Genomic DNA, 14,999 nt, shown 5'->3' with positions numbered 1-14,999 from the left:
CAGAGAATTCAGACCTGAAAATAAGATAAATATAAAGTTTCATTATTATAACTTTATCTTGAATTTTACACAATTTTATGTTTTTTTTAAAGCACCATGTATATTCCCCATCAGGTATATTCAGTATTGTGCATCTTCCAAGGATTTCACTGAATCAAACAAATGTTAGACTTTATTTTATAATTTTAATGCCAGGGTAATATCACTCTGATTATAAACCTGTTTAATCCTGTCTCCAAAATACTTAGCAAAACCCAGTGTTGATTAGCAAAGTGTTGATTAGCAAAGTAGTTAATTTTGGCAGAGCTGTGCTCTTTTAGCTGTGATGGAACCCATTTTTGTTAGTGGTGGCAGAGAAGTGAAAGGGAACCCATTTTTGTTAATGGTGACAGAGAAGTGAAAGGGAAAGGTGTCACACTATAAGAAATGAGTCATGTGTCTTATAGGACTATGTCTGGTGACCAACATGTCCAGCAGATGACATTTGCCTTGTTATAGCTTCTCAAGACATTTTCTATTTCTGCTGGAATCTTCCTTTGATTATAAGTTGTTTGCTACCATCTATGGAACCATTTATATCTAGTTCAGTTAATAAAAATGCCAGGAAATGTTTATTCTGTTAACATATATCTGTGAAGTTGATGAAAAAGTTTTCTTTATTCTTATCCTAACAGCCTGTGTAGATTTCATAACAAATTTCTTTTTTCCTCTAGCAACCAATATCTGAATTCTTTTCCCATTCTATGTTGAGTAATCAATCTAACAATTTATTATATGTCTAGTTTCTTTCTCATCTGTTCATGCATGGCCAGTCTGATTGCTGATGAAAATTCCATCATCCTTTTTGCTGTCTTCATATTCTAGTGTTTTATCCTCATCTGGGAAGTTGACATTCTTCCTTTCCTTCTTTTTTATTGCATGATATCAAAGCCATCTGATTCTGTTGGTTCTTACACATCATTTTTAATCTTTATGTCTTTTACACCTCCTTCAGTTCATCAATATCAAATATATTTTCTTCTGATTGAAAAAGTTTAAGTCATCCAGATCATCAAAAGCATCCATCTCCTTAATCAGTTTTTATACCACTGTTCTCTATTGGTTCTGGTTCAGTTTTCTTTTATTTCCAAGGGTTGTATTTCCTTTGTGTATCTCTTTCATCCATCATAAAAAGGTCAGTTCCTTCTCCTTCTTCCTCTTCTTTTCCTCTCCCTCTTCCTCTTTCTATGGTTATTTGACATGACCTGCTATTAATTCAACTTAATTAAATACTTATTAAATACTAGACAAAAAAATTAAGGTTTGTTTGGCATGACTTATTCTTAATATAGTAATTCTGGTTATTTGTACCTCCTATTTCCTTTAATAGATATTCACAAACTATTCATTTAATAATACATTTTAGAATTTTGACAGGATTCAGAGTCAAGTTCACTGATGTATAGCTTCCAACGTCCATTTTCTTACCTTTTTGTAAAGACAGGATATTTACCTATCTCCAATTCTGAGTTACAAGACCAGAAATCACATCGGTCAATTCAGTAGACCATCTATAATACTGGTGATAAACCCATTGAAGATGATTTGAAAAACCATTCAATGCTCTCTTAGTGCTACCTATTTATTCTTATTATATGTCTATTTTTCATTCTTTTCTACCCTAACTATTCCAACATTCACATTCACATCTTTATCACACACATATAGACACACACACACACACACACACACACACACACACACACACACACAGAAGAATTTTATTCTGAACTTCTATATTTCTGACACTATTCTTACAGGATTTTGCTATTCTTTTGTCTTCATCATCCATTACTTAACCTTGTTTCTAGATATGTACTTGTCTTTTTAAAAAAATCAAAATAGGTTGATGAGTTCCCTTTACATTCACATGTATATCTCTTTGACAAATTCCCCTTTTCCTCCATGTTGAAATTCTATCTCTATATCTGTCTTGGGAATCTCATTCTTGAGAATTCTTCTTCCCTTATGAATTGATTTCTATAGTAAAATTTTCTTTCATAGCTTCTTATTCCTTCTTCCTCTGAACCTTTGAAACCTCCCTTCCCCATTTCTGTAGTTCAAGTCAGATGATGACCATTTTTCCTCCCCTTTCCTATTAGAAATTATAAGATGATAATTCTTGCCAAGTCTATTATCATTTTCACTCCAGAAATCACTTTTTCTTTATTGATTGCTTTCTCTTCTTTCTGAAGAATGAAAAATGAAATTACAATTAATCCAAATCAAGATACTACTAGCTGCTCTATATCTGACAAAAAAGAGGGCTCCAGCTGATTCATGGAGAATCAAAGCCTCCTTTTAATATCATATCATTCTTCTATGCCAGGTTTGTGTTTTGTTTCTCAAACCCTCATCTATTCCCTCTCCTTCACGAAGATGCTCCAAAGTATATTTGGATAACAATATTCCTTACATCTCTTTTTCCATTGAGTTCTACCTAAATATTCTCTACTAAACTTCCCTCCTTCTAGTTTCTTATGTAAGATTTCCCTCACATAAGTATATCTTCTTAAAATGTAATGTTATTATACATTTCTTTTAAGTGGTACTTTTTGAATATACCTATCAATAACTATATTGCTGTCAAAAATATCATCTTACATAACTATGACATCAAATCTGCTTTTTTGATTCATTTTGGTTATTTATATGTAAACATTTGAAGTCCTGGGCTTTATAGCTGACTCTTTCCTTGTATTTTTGTTTCCTATGGGATTCTGTCTAACCTAATTTTGGGCCTTCACCTCACTTCTCAGAATTATCTAGACTGGATTGTTACGTGTTCTCTCCCTGACCCTTTCAAGCATACCTTTACAAGTCATCATCTTTCCCCTTGAGAGGGGAAGCTATGACAAGCTTGCTTGTTTGGTATCCCCAGCACTTATCACAGTTCTTGACACATAATAAACTATCTATCATCTATCAATCTATCCATTTCTCTGTTTATTCCAATAGTGAATTGCTATTTATTTTCTCTATCTAGCTTACTGGATATGCAGAGGAAGTTTCCATGTAAAGTTTTACTTATAAAGGATAGAGGCAGGACCTGGGATTTCATAGATATAGGAATTCTCCATTGTGGAAATTCCCTTTGCCAATTCAGGTCATCACCTTCTCTTCAATGTGCAGTCTTAAAGAATTACCTAAAATGATGAGAGTTTAAGTGACTTGCTTGGATTCACATGGCTAACATTTGTCAGTCAGGATTTGAATCTTCTTTTTGACCCCTCTGCTGGCTCTCTATCTACCATATCCCATTGCCTCTCTAGAGTTCATGCATATATTTACAAACCTTTGATAATTATAGTCCAAGTATGAACAGGAAACTATCATTCCAATATTTAAATTGTAGTTCAATAACCTATGGCTCCAGGATACTATAGCATGTACAATAGAACCCTCCTAATAAACTCTTTCACTAATGAGATAAATGAGGTTGAGGATAATCCAAGGGTCTCAAATCAGTCAGTGACTTAGGTGGATGTCTATACCAAACAAGTAATGACTTCCCCTAGAAGAATAGATGGATGAAAATAATTTGTTCCAATGACCATGAAGGTGACTGAACCAGGTACTATGAAGTGCTTAGATTTTGGTCAGACATCAAATATGTTAACATTATTTACTATATTCTGGGATATCACCAGTTGTCTTGACTGTTGTCCTACCACTAGACTTCAGTACTTAGGAAGAGAGAGTGAGGCTGACAATTTTGTGCAATTCTGCCTCACAAATTCAATTCACAGACAAGTGAAGACATCCATGATGTCATTGGTCCTCTTCAAAAACAAAGGACAAACAACAGAGGCAGGAACAAGAAAATGTTATAATAGATAACGTTCAGGTTATTGAAATCCTTGATTATCAGGATTATTTGAGCTCTGCTGATATGAATTGCATTAACTATTCCCCATTTGTGAAATGTTTTCTTTCCCAATCTTTGATTCTTCTTGACTTCCTCAAGATTTAGTTCAAATGTCAAATTTTCCAGTTTCCTTTCCTAGTAGGTAGTGCTTCCCTGCTAAAGTTACCTTCAATCTACTCTTTGTACATATAGATATGTCTATACATAAGTAATCCCCTTCCATTAGAATTCATGATCCATGGAGTCAAGGACTCCATAGTTTTACCTATAAAACATACATATTTACATACATATAATCAACTACAAAGTACTGTTTTTAAAAGGTCTAGAATATTAAGGGAAATAATTTTTTAAAGTGGGAATGAAAGGGCTCTAGGCAGTACAAGATAGCTACAAAGCAATAATTTTCAAAACAACTTGCTACTGGTTAAAAAATAAAGCGATCCATCAGTAGAACAAATTGGGTATACAACATACAGAAATAAATGAATCTAGCAGCCTAGAGCTCAATAAATGAAAAGACTCCAACTACTGGTTTAAGGATTATTTGACAAAAATTGTACAACAGTATGAAAGAAATTGAATTTAGGTCAATTTTTGGCCATATATATTTTTCACTATAAGTTCAAAATGGGTATTTGAGCATGTTATAAAATGGTCATGTCATAAACAAATTAGGGCAATATGGAGTTCACCTCACATGACCAACAAGGGACAGAAAGGATCACAGATGATAAATCAGTTATTTTTATATAAAATTTAAAAGATATTGCACAAATTCAATAAAGCTAATATTTAAAAGATAGCATCTAACAGGTGAGGAAGAGAACTCTTTGCAACAAGTTTCCCTGATGCAGGTTCTATATACTATATATATAAGAAACTGAGTCAAATTTATAGGAATAAGAGTTGTTTCACAATAGTCTTAGGATATGAAAAAGCAGTTTTTAAATAAAGAAATCCAAATGAAAAAAATTTATCCAAATCACTAATATTTAGAGAAATGAAAATTAAAACAATTCTGAAGTTCTACCTTATTTCTATCAGCTTGAGAAAGAAAAAAGAGATAAATGATAAAAGCTGAAGGGACAATGGGAAGAAAAAAGCTGGCACATTGATATATTGTTGATGCATTGTTGATGGTCAGTTTGTGAATGGATCCAAACATTCTGGGAAGCAATTAGGAACCACACACACACACATACACACACACACACACACACACACACACACACACACACACACAAGCACAAACACATGAACTATTAAATAGCTATTAAACTATTAAAAAGCTAGTTCTTTGAACTATCTATATCATTGCTATAAACCTATGCCCAAAAGAGATCAAAGAAAGATGAAAATGTTTTATACAAAAAATATTTTAGCAGCTCTTTTTTGTGGTAGCAAAAAAAATGTAAAATAATGGATAGTCATCAATTGGGAATGGATGAATAAATTATGACATAAGAATGTGATGAAATATTATTGTGCAGTAAGAAATAAGAAAATGGATAATTCCAGAGAGATTGAAAGATTTGCCTGAACTGATACACAATGAAAACTAGAAGAATTTATGCTATAACATCAAAAAATTTTAAAATAAACAGTTTTGAAGACTTGCATAAACTAATAAAAAAATTAATTACATAGAACTGGGAGAATGATTTATATAATAACAACACTGTAAAGACATATAACTTTGGAAGTTGTAAGAATTCTCATCAATATAATGACCATCCATTACTCCAAAGGACATATAATAGATGTATCATGCTATATACCTCCTAAGAGAAAGGTAAGAGAATCAGAGTACAGAATAATACAAAAAATTTTTGAACATGGTCAATGAGGAAATTTATTTTATTCGACTATGTATATTGGTTACAAGGAATTAATTACTACCTCCAAAAATGGAGAGGAAGAAAAAATAAATTTCTGTTAATTAAAAAATAGAACTCTCATTAAAAAAATGTTTCCGAACATTTAACATAATGTATATGGCACATAATCCAAGCCTAATAAATGCATATTCATTGATCCATTGATTCTTTTATTTACTTTTTCTTGCTAATGACTGTAATGACAAGGCATTAAGGTAGGGAATTGAAAAGCAAGAAATAGATCATCTTCTAGTGCAATAATAGAAAATTCTGAATACTTTCACATCCTCATATTTCCAGAAATTTCAATCTATGTTTTGTTATGGTGATGGTATGTAGTTAAAAGAATGCTGTCTGATTCACCTCACTTTCATGCCAGTCTACTAACCTTTTCTCAGTAATCTAAAACAACTTTAAATTATGAGCATGAATTTATAATTATGGGGTGAAAAAAGTTAATTAACTAGGCACTTAATCATACTTTCTGAGCCTTACTATATCAAGTTTGGTTGTCATTTTCATTAATATACTCCAGTATTTATATTTCTCAAGACTGGAAAAGTACCATTAATGGACTGGAGAAGAAGAGATAATTTTCCTACTGAATAGTGTCTAGATGATTAAGTGTTCAGACTGTGAACAAATGAATGCAGCAACCTTTAAATCCTTTCCATATAGACAAATGAATGTATTTTTCATAATAATATTGCCGCAACTCTTGACAGGCTAGTGGATCATGGTGACTTTTCCTGTGTGAGTCAGATTTACAATACTACATTGAAAAGAGAAAGATATGAAATGACAAGTCAATAAACAAGCTGAAATAATAATGTTTGCACCACGTCATGTGTATGCTGCCAGCCTACAGATCATTCCAAAAATCATCCTGGGCAAATCCATTATAAGGCTGCTAGGAATCACTACTAGGTACATTGAGTTCTGGTCTCATCTGATTCCCATTAGCAATATGTAAAAGATGCTTACCAGCCCCTGACTCAAAGATGAACATCTTACTTTTCATTCCAGTGGTGCTGACATTTAAATCTGTTGTTCACATAATAGTCCCATCCTAATTACAAAATCTCTTGTGCTTATTTTATTTAAGTCTTAATTACATGTTTAATCACAAGAGTTACAAACTACCCATGGCAAGACAGATGGAACAATCAGTACACGTGGCAAACAAACAACCAAAACCATCATCTCACAGAGGCAATGTGGGCTCCTACACAAAGCATTGGGCCTCAGTTTCTTCATCTGTAAATTAAGAAGCTTAGACTAGATATTAAATGAGGAGCCTTCTAGCTTCTGATCTAAAATGCTATGAAGATGAAAACATGGACTTAATCCTGAGAAAATGTGACCTAATGGTATGTTTCTACTTTTTACCATCTCCTCTGCATTTCTTATCAAGAAAAACCTAATACTCCTAATACTTCTTTTCATTGAGTCTATTAACAATGGCTGAAATTAAATTCAGATAAAGGCAGTTTAAGCAGAAGGCCATTAATTCCAAGGGTTTCCCAAAAGGGAGATTTACTAGTTTATAACCCCCTAAAAAGAAAATGAGGCTGTTAATGATGTTTTTGCCACACTGCAATTTTCTCCTCTTCTACCTCTATCAACTCTAATGCTTCTAGACTGTGAACCTAAATATTATTTCACAACTACCTCAAAATTCAAGCAAGGAAATAATATTTTCCTGACCTTTCATTTTACTGTGTTTCTTTTCCATTTGGTCATGATATTCCTATAAAGTTCTCCAAATCCTCTTTACATTCTTAAGATGAGCCTTGGTTCCCAAAAATTTGACATTGCAGAGCAAGTTTGTCAGGTCCTGTGAAGCTGAAAAGGCTTAAAAAAGTCATGTTGATGGACCTTTCTGTAGTGTAAGGATTAGAATGCATAAATTCCAAGAGGCTTATCACCAGGTGGCCATTAGGTATAGAATATTTCAACTACAGTAACTCACAAGATATAGGTATATGGTGGGATTAAGTGAGTGGCCTCCATCAGTGCAAAAAATATCCACAATAACAAAACTAAGATATCTCAAGTACTAAAGTATAGTAACATTATGACATATTTCCAAAATACATTATTATCCTTATTATTTTTTCTGAACATGTAAAAACTCCATGGTCAATGTTATTTGATAACTAACTAACCTCAGAGCATATTTTCAATACTCAAATGAATTTGGGATTTCTCAATTTAGGAGTTCTTTATAAAGATTCAAATTGTAATCCATCCCTGCTTCCCTTATACTGCGTGACTTGTCCATACCATACATTCCACATAGAGGGGCTACCGGACATATTGGAAGCCATTCTCATGGTATCAAAAGCATACCAGTAGAGCACTTAGTTTTTCTGCCCTTCATCTCTCACAATCTAGAATTAACACATTTTCACTAGCAGTTCCCTATGTCTCCCTCCTGATTTCTGCCTTTTGACTTCTGTAGCTTCTTTCAAGTTCCAGCTAAAATCCTGCCTTCCTCAGGAAACCATTGCTGATCCCTCTTAATTTTCACATCTCCTCTCTGTTAATCATTTGCAATCTATCCTGTATATAGTTTGTTCATACATAATTACTTGCACATTGTCTCACTCATTAGATTACATGTTCCTTAAGAACAGGGACTGTCTTTTAGCTTTCTTTATATCCCTAGCATTTATCCCTACAAGCTTGGCCTATAGTTAAAGAGTCTAATAGTTGTTTACTAACTGATAGAATGGAAGAAATAAATTTCACTTGGTATTTTTATTTTAAAACTGTCAAACACATCTTTATTAGCATTTATTAGCATGGCAAAGAGAGGAGGAGTTGATCCACAAAAGGTGCCTCCATCAGCCAAGTGAATTCTGATTAAAAGCAATTTCCATACCTAATATAAAACATGGTATACAGAAATAGTATACATAATTTAAAATGAAGAAGAAAAATCAAAGGTAGTTGGACTGAATCACAAAATATATATATACACATGCACATTATATATAGAAAGAAAAAACTTCCATCCATAATCTTTGATACAAGAAAAAATAAGAAAATATGGAGTATTCTGAAATAGCATTAAAATATCAGACCACCATGTTTCTCATAGTGATCACACAAACTGATAAGAACATTTTATGAAAGTCTAAGTCAATGATTTGTATTTAGAAAGAACTTAGCAGACACTTGGTCAATTTACATCCTTTTGAAGTAATCATTATTTAAGTGGTCCCCAAGTCCTTAGACAAAACTTTAAGTGTGTTAAACTTAAAGCTTTCTCCCTCATTTAGTTAAGTGATTATATAGGCATATATATGTATGTATATCAATAAATATCTTCTTTGTTGACCTCCCAAAATATTGAATACTCTGTTATAATTGGTAGTGGAAGTAAGAGGGTCCTCCTTTCTAAAATTTTTTTTTTGGTCCCAACCTGTCATACATAAGTGGAGTGTCCAGTGTATAAATCCCCTCACACAAGAAACTTGTCCACAGCTTATATTTTCCAGGAGTTGCCTGGGGACACTGGGTGGCCTGGGTAACTTGTTCTGAGTCTTACAATCAGTATGTATCAAGACAGGATTTCAACTCAGATCTTTTTGATGCCAAGGCTAGTCCTCTTTCTCTCTACTTCATTTCCCTACTTCCCTGAACAATCTATATTACAAAATGTTTATTCTTTTATATTTTTCTGTTTCAATGATTAATATCAAGAAATGAATCACAATTCATAAACTTCCTATTCTTGGTATTAAATAGGCATAGGAAAGTCAAGGTAGTATCTGATGGCAAATCAACAAATTCTCAAGAAATTGCCTCACCCAGAAAGAAAGGTTCTGAACTCAGATGGCCTATCTTTCACAACAGAGAAGTGCTGAAAGGGCTACCTCACACTATCACCTATGAAACACTAGCTTTAAAAAATAAGCAAAAATGGAAAACTTTTTTCACATCACCTATGATCCTAAACTGACTACCCTGAATTTTCACAAAATCAAGGTATTGTTATACTCAACAAAAATCCCAGGAATAGATACACCGAAATCCTTCTGTAATTACTTCATGTAATGAGTAGCTTATTTGCCTAATTATTTTCCCCATTGTGGAGATGGATTTATATACCACCATCCAAACTATCTTGTCCTATCCCCCCCCAATAAAGGAGCTCTTTTCATATTTCCAAGAAAGATGGCTGAAGTCAAGCATACAGCCTGTGACAACAAAAGTTAATTAGCCCAGAAGGGAATTGAACTAATGGTATTTTCTTCTTAACAACATGTTTTAAATACCCATGCTAACCAGTCACAGAAGTAGAATTCAAAAACAGGCCAGGAAAAAACACAAACAGTAGGAACAATATAGCAAGAACAGAGCAGAGATGTTGACATTCCATTTGTCATTAAAAATTTAGCCCCAGGTGAACTGATAAATATTCAACAACCAACTCACCAAAATAAAAACTATAGAAAATACATATAGAAAATATTGAAATTTGTTCTATATTAATTATTAACATTTACATTTTTTAAGTCTCAGCAACCAACAAAACAATAAATCAAACCTTGATTTATAGCATTTGTCAATTTCTAAGGCATAAATTCTCTCACTGAAAATTTAACAATCAGCTCTCAGGTGTCCATTCAAGCTGCATTCACACATGCATGTTTTGCCTCCAGTTCATTGAAAGAAGACAGATATAAAATTTAATCGCATTTGATTGTGACTTTTCTGGTGACAACTGCACTCTAAAGAATTTTAGCCAAGATGAATTATTCTCCTAGACTATTAAATCTGACTTTCTAAACAGTTTGTTGGTACATTTCTGAGACCAGATAATTGATTTAATCCTGACATTTATCTGGGCTTAGTGTTGCATAAAGTGGACATACAATAGGGCTAACTCTGGAGATATCTTTTATTTCCATTCATTATTGATAACCCTACATAAATCACTCCTAGCTGAGCTCTGTTCCACCACTCTGCACTTATGAGATCATCAATAACTAGTGAAAATAAATCATTTTTCCCCAACCCAGAAGATAGCCCATTGTAATTTCATTGTTTAGTAGCAAGGTTTGCCAATAAATGACTGAATTCATGATATTGAGCCAAATTTTTTTCAGAATTGGTATTTGACTAAAAACACAACTTTTGCTTTTGCAAAACTGCCCAGGCCAAAGATTCATGTTCCAAAACTTTAATTTGGCGAGCATTGTGATCATACTATTTATTGAATATATTATTTATTGAAAACAATTCCAAGTCCTATGAACCAGAAATGTTAAGCCTGATAAAGAGAAGATGGGAAGACAAGAGAATCATCAAAATGTGAGATTGCTCTCATGGAGAAAAAAGGGTTAAAAACATTATAAAGAAGTCTAGCAAGCATGATTTTGGACCAAATTCCAAACAAAACCTGCTCTGTGATACTAAGTCCTTTCATATTTCTGAGCATAATTTTCCTCTTCTTTAAAATGAGAAGAGTTAGTCTAGATCACAGATTCCTAAAATTTGTTGTGACACTGACTACTTTTGAAATCTGGTGAAACTTATGTATAGATCGTTCTCAAAATAATATTTGCAAATACATAAGATAGGGCCAGTTAAGTGATACAATGGATAGTGCACTCACTGGTCCTGAAATCTGGAGGACCTGAATTTAAATCTGGCCTCCAGATACTTACTAGCTATGTGGCCCTGGGCAAAGACTCCCAATTGCATCTAAAAAAATTTTTTTTAGACTCTAAAATTAAAAGCCACCAGACTAGATGATCTTTCAGGTCCCCTACATATACTTCTCAAAGACAGGAACTAGTTGTCATTTTTTTTAGTGATAGTGGTGGTAGTGGTGGTCATTTGGTGTGTTGGTTAGTTTTGTCTTTCATCCTCTGCACCTAACAAAGTTTCTTGCACTAGAAATAAATGTTTGCTGTATTGGAAGCAAGAAGAAGGCAGATTTAGATCCATATTGGAAGCAAGAAGGCAGATTTAGATCCAATAGTGGAAGAACTTTTTAACAATCAGAAATAATTAAAAATATAACCAAATGTCTCTTTGACTATTCAGTTCCCTAGACTTGACTAAGTAGAGACAAGAATATCATTTGTCTGTAACACTGGGGAGAAGATTCATATATTGGGCAGAAATTTAGAATGTATCATATCTAGGTCCCACTTTTCCAACTATGAGATCTTGTGATCCAAAGAATTCTTATTTGCATCACTCTTAGCACAGTCTCTGGAACATAGTAGGCACTTAATAAAGTTTTATTTAATTTAACTGAATATGACAGTCTTTGCCCTAAAAAGAATTGTGGTCTACCTGGAGAGATAAGACAAACCTGTATGAAAAGTTTACAAAGAATACATGGGATAAATGCCAAGAGATATCTTCAGATTGAAGTTGGGGGTGATAGAATGGCAAAAGATAAAGTAATAATGGGGAATTGATGGGGGTTTTTTGGTGTGTTTTTTTAAGAAGTACTATGTTCTTCACCTCCTTTGTTGATGTCTATAAAATTTTCCAGAGCCAATGAGATATGCAAAGAGAAAGTAAACATGAATTATCAGTTTCGCTCCCCTCCTTCTAAGCCTTCCCAAGACAATCTTATTAGTCTTGACTTTCTCTCTAACTTTAAGAAAGGTATCAAATGTAAAAAATAGTACCAGAGAGAGGAACAACAACAAGCCTTAGTCAACAATATTTTAAACAAAAAAATAATCAAATAAATAGTTGGTCATGTAGATTTGTTTATAGAAATGGGGGTGAAGGGGGCGGCTAGGTGGCATAGCAGGGGGTGGCTAGGTGGCTAAAGCACTGGCCTTGGAGTCAGGAGTACCTGGGTTCAAATCCAGTCTCAGACAATAATTACCTAGCTGTATGACCTTGGGCAAGCCACTTAACCCCATTTGCCTTGCAAAAAACTAAAAAAAAAAAAATAGAAATGGGGGCGTTTGTAATAGTAATTCCAAAATTACAAACATGAATAAAGTATATACTAATCTTGTCATCTTATCTGCTATTGCAGTTGTGCCCAAAATGCCTTCAGTGAATGTATAGAATGAGCAATAATATCCCAATACTTTTTTATTCGATTACAAAATGTCAAGACAGACATTTTATCTTCCTGAACAATAGTCCACAGAACATAAAAGTGTTATGATAGTAATGCATCCTAGTACTCTCTATATATGAATTCCATTTAATAAGAATAAAATTAGGAGTAGTAGTAATAATAATTGAATGAGGAAATGGCAAATCATTTCAGTATCTTTTCCAAGAAAAACCAAATGGGTCATGGAGATTCAGACACACCTGAATAACAAAAAAGAAATAATAGTTATTTTTCTTATTATAATTGCATTTGACTAGTGTTTTTAAGCTTTACAAATCCCTTCTACAGATCTTCCGATATAATACAAGCTTCTTGAGAACAGGAAGTTTTGTTATAGTAACTAGATAGAGAAGGAATTTCATAAATACTAATTTAATAAATAAATAGATAATTTGATTTGATCTTCCAACTCTGTGAGAGAGTCAGGATATGCTTTTATCTATTTTACAGATGAAGAAAGTAACGCTACAGAGAGATGAAGATGATCTCAGCTGCTTAGCTGCGCAGCTGGGAATGCAATAAAGACTTCCCCTCTTGCCCCACATATCTCCACTGAAGAGAAGATTCAAAAGATTCCCTATCTTGCTAAGACAACTGGTGGCCTTTATTTTCTATGGAAGAATCAGTCTAAAGAACAGGCAAAAAATTGCTTATTTACTTTTAATATGGAATTCATAGATTCCTCAGGAAGTTTATTTAGTACAATAATCACTAGATTGGTCATGACCATTTAGTGTTGGTCATAACAAAGATGCAAAGTGCTTTTCCCCAAGAAATATATGGGGGGTAGTTCTGATTCTCCTCTCACAATATGACAAATATGGAAATATGTTAAACATAATTGTTCGTGTACAATTTTTACCATATTGGTAGATGTCATGGGGAGGAGGAGGAAAAGGAGAATGGTAGAAAAATATGAAATTTGTAAATTTGTAAATTGATGAATGTTGAAAACTACCTTTGAATGTAACTGGAAAAAAATAAAATAAAAATAAGATGTTCCAAATCAAACTTTTTAAAAAAGAAGAAATATATAGGGGAAATATATCATTAATGTTAATCTTATTTCACTATTTCACTTATTTCACTGTGCCTTAGATGGGATTCTGATTTATGAAGACTATACCAGGGAAGAACAGTTTCTGGAAAAGTTTCAAATATAGACCAAGAAATGGACTAGACACAGGGAAAGTATTTAACAATTAGCTATTTAAAGAAAATGTAAACATTTAAGATTTAAATATCATTATCATTTTTCCATCACTTTCTTAGGTATAGACAACCAACAAAGCAACATTGAGCCTTGATTTGTCATCTTTGTTGCTTTCTCTGAAAATTTAACACCTGACTCCCATGTGGGCTCCAACTCTTTGAATCTGTTGTCCAAGTATCATTCAAAAATAAGAACTCAATTTATGTAGCATTTATTATATGCTGGGCACTGAACTTCATAATTATAATCTCACTGGATCATTGAAACAGCTCTGAAAGGTAAGTATTAGAATTATTCTCATTTTTCAGATGAGGAAACCAAGGCAGAGTTTAAATGACTTGTCCAGGGTCCTACAACTAGCAAATGCCTAAGGTCAGATTTAAACTCAGGTCTCTTTTATCTCCAGGCTCAGTCTTCTATCCACTGCACTACCTAGCTACTTTATGAACTTGTCCTGACTATCATCAGATTTTCTGCATATAAATTAATTTACTTAGGGAAACAATTCCCAAAGGTCATCTGTAGAGTTATAGAGAGGGTGCCATCTGAACAAATGAAGAGTGTACTTACACTAATGAACTTATGTATTCTTGAAATAATGAAAGAGGGCAGCTAGGTGGTACAGTGAATAGAATATTGATCTTGAGTTCAAATCCAGCTTCAGACACTTGACACTCACTAGTTGTGTGACCTTGGGCAAATCACCTAACCCCATTACCTTTTTCTTTTTTTTAGTTTTTGCAAGGCAATGGGGTTAAGTGGCTTGCCCAAGGCCACACAGCTAGGTAATTATTAAGTGTCTGAGGTCAGATTTGAACTCAGGTCCTCCTTACTCCAGGGTCATTGCTCTATCCACTGCACCACCTAGATGCCCCTAACCCTATTACT

General features: G+C 33.4%; 1 pseudogene; it reads right to left on the bottom strand.

Moving 5' to 3' along the window:
• Positions 1-440: 440 nt before the first annotated feature.
• LOC141489708 (eukaryotic translation initiation factor 2 subunit 2 pseudogene) overlaps positions 441-14,999 on the bottom strand; it is a 64,756-nt pseudogene continuing 50,197 nt past the window's right edge.

The sequence above is a fragment of the Macrotis lagotis genome, chromosome 1, assembly GCF_037893015.1.
Source record: "Macrotis lagotis isolate mMagLag1 chromosome 1, bilby.v1.9.chrom.fasta, whole genome shotgun sequence".
In the NCBI taxonomy this organism is placed as follows: Eukaryota; Metazoa; Chordata; class Mammalia; order Peramelemorphia; family Peramelidae; genus Macrotis; species Macrotis lagotis.
This window is presented reverse-complemented; position numbering and strand designations above follow the sequence as displayed.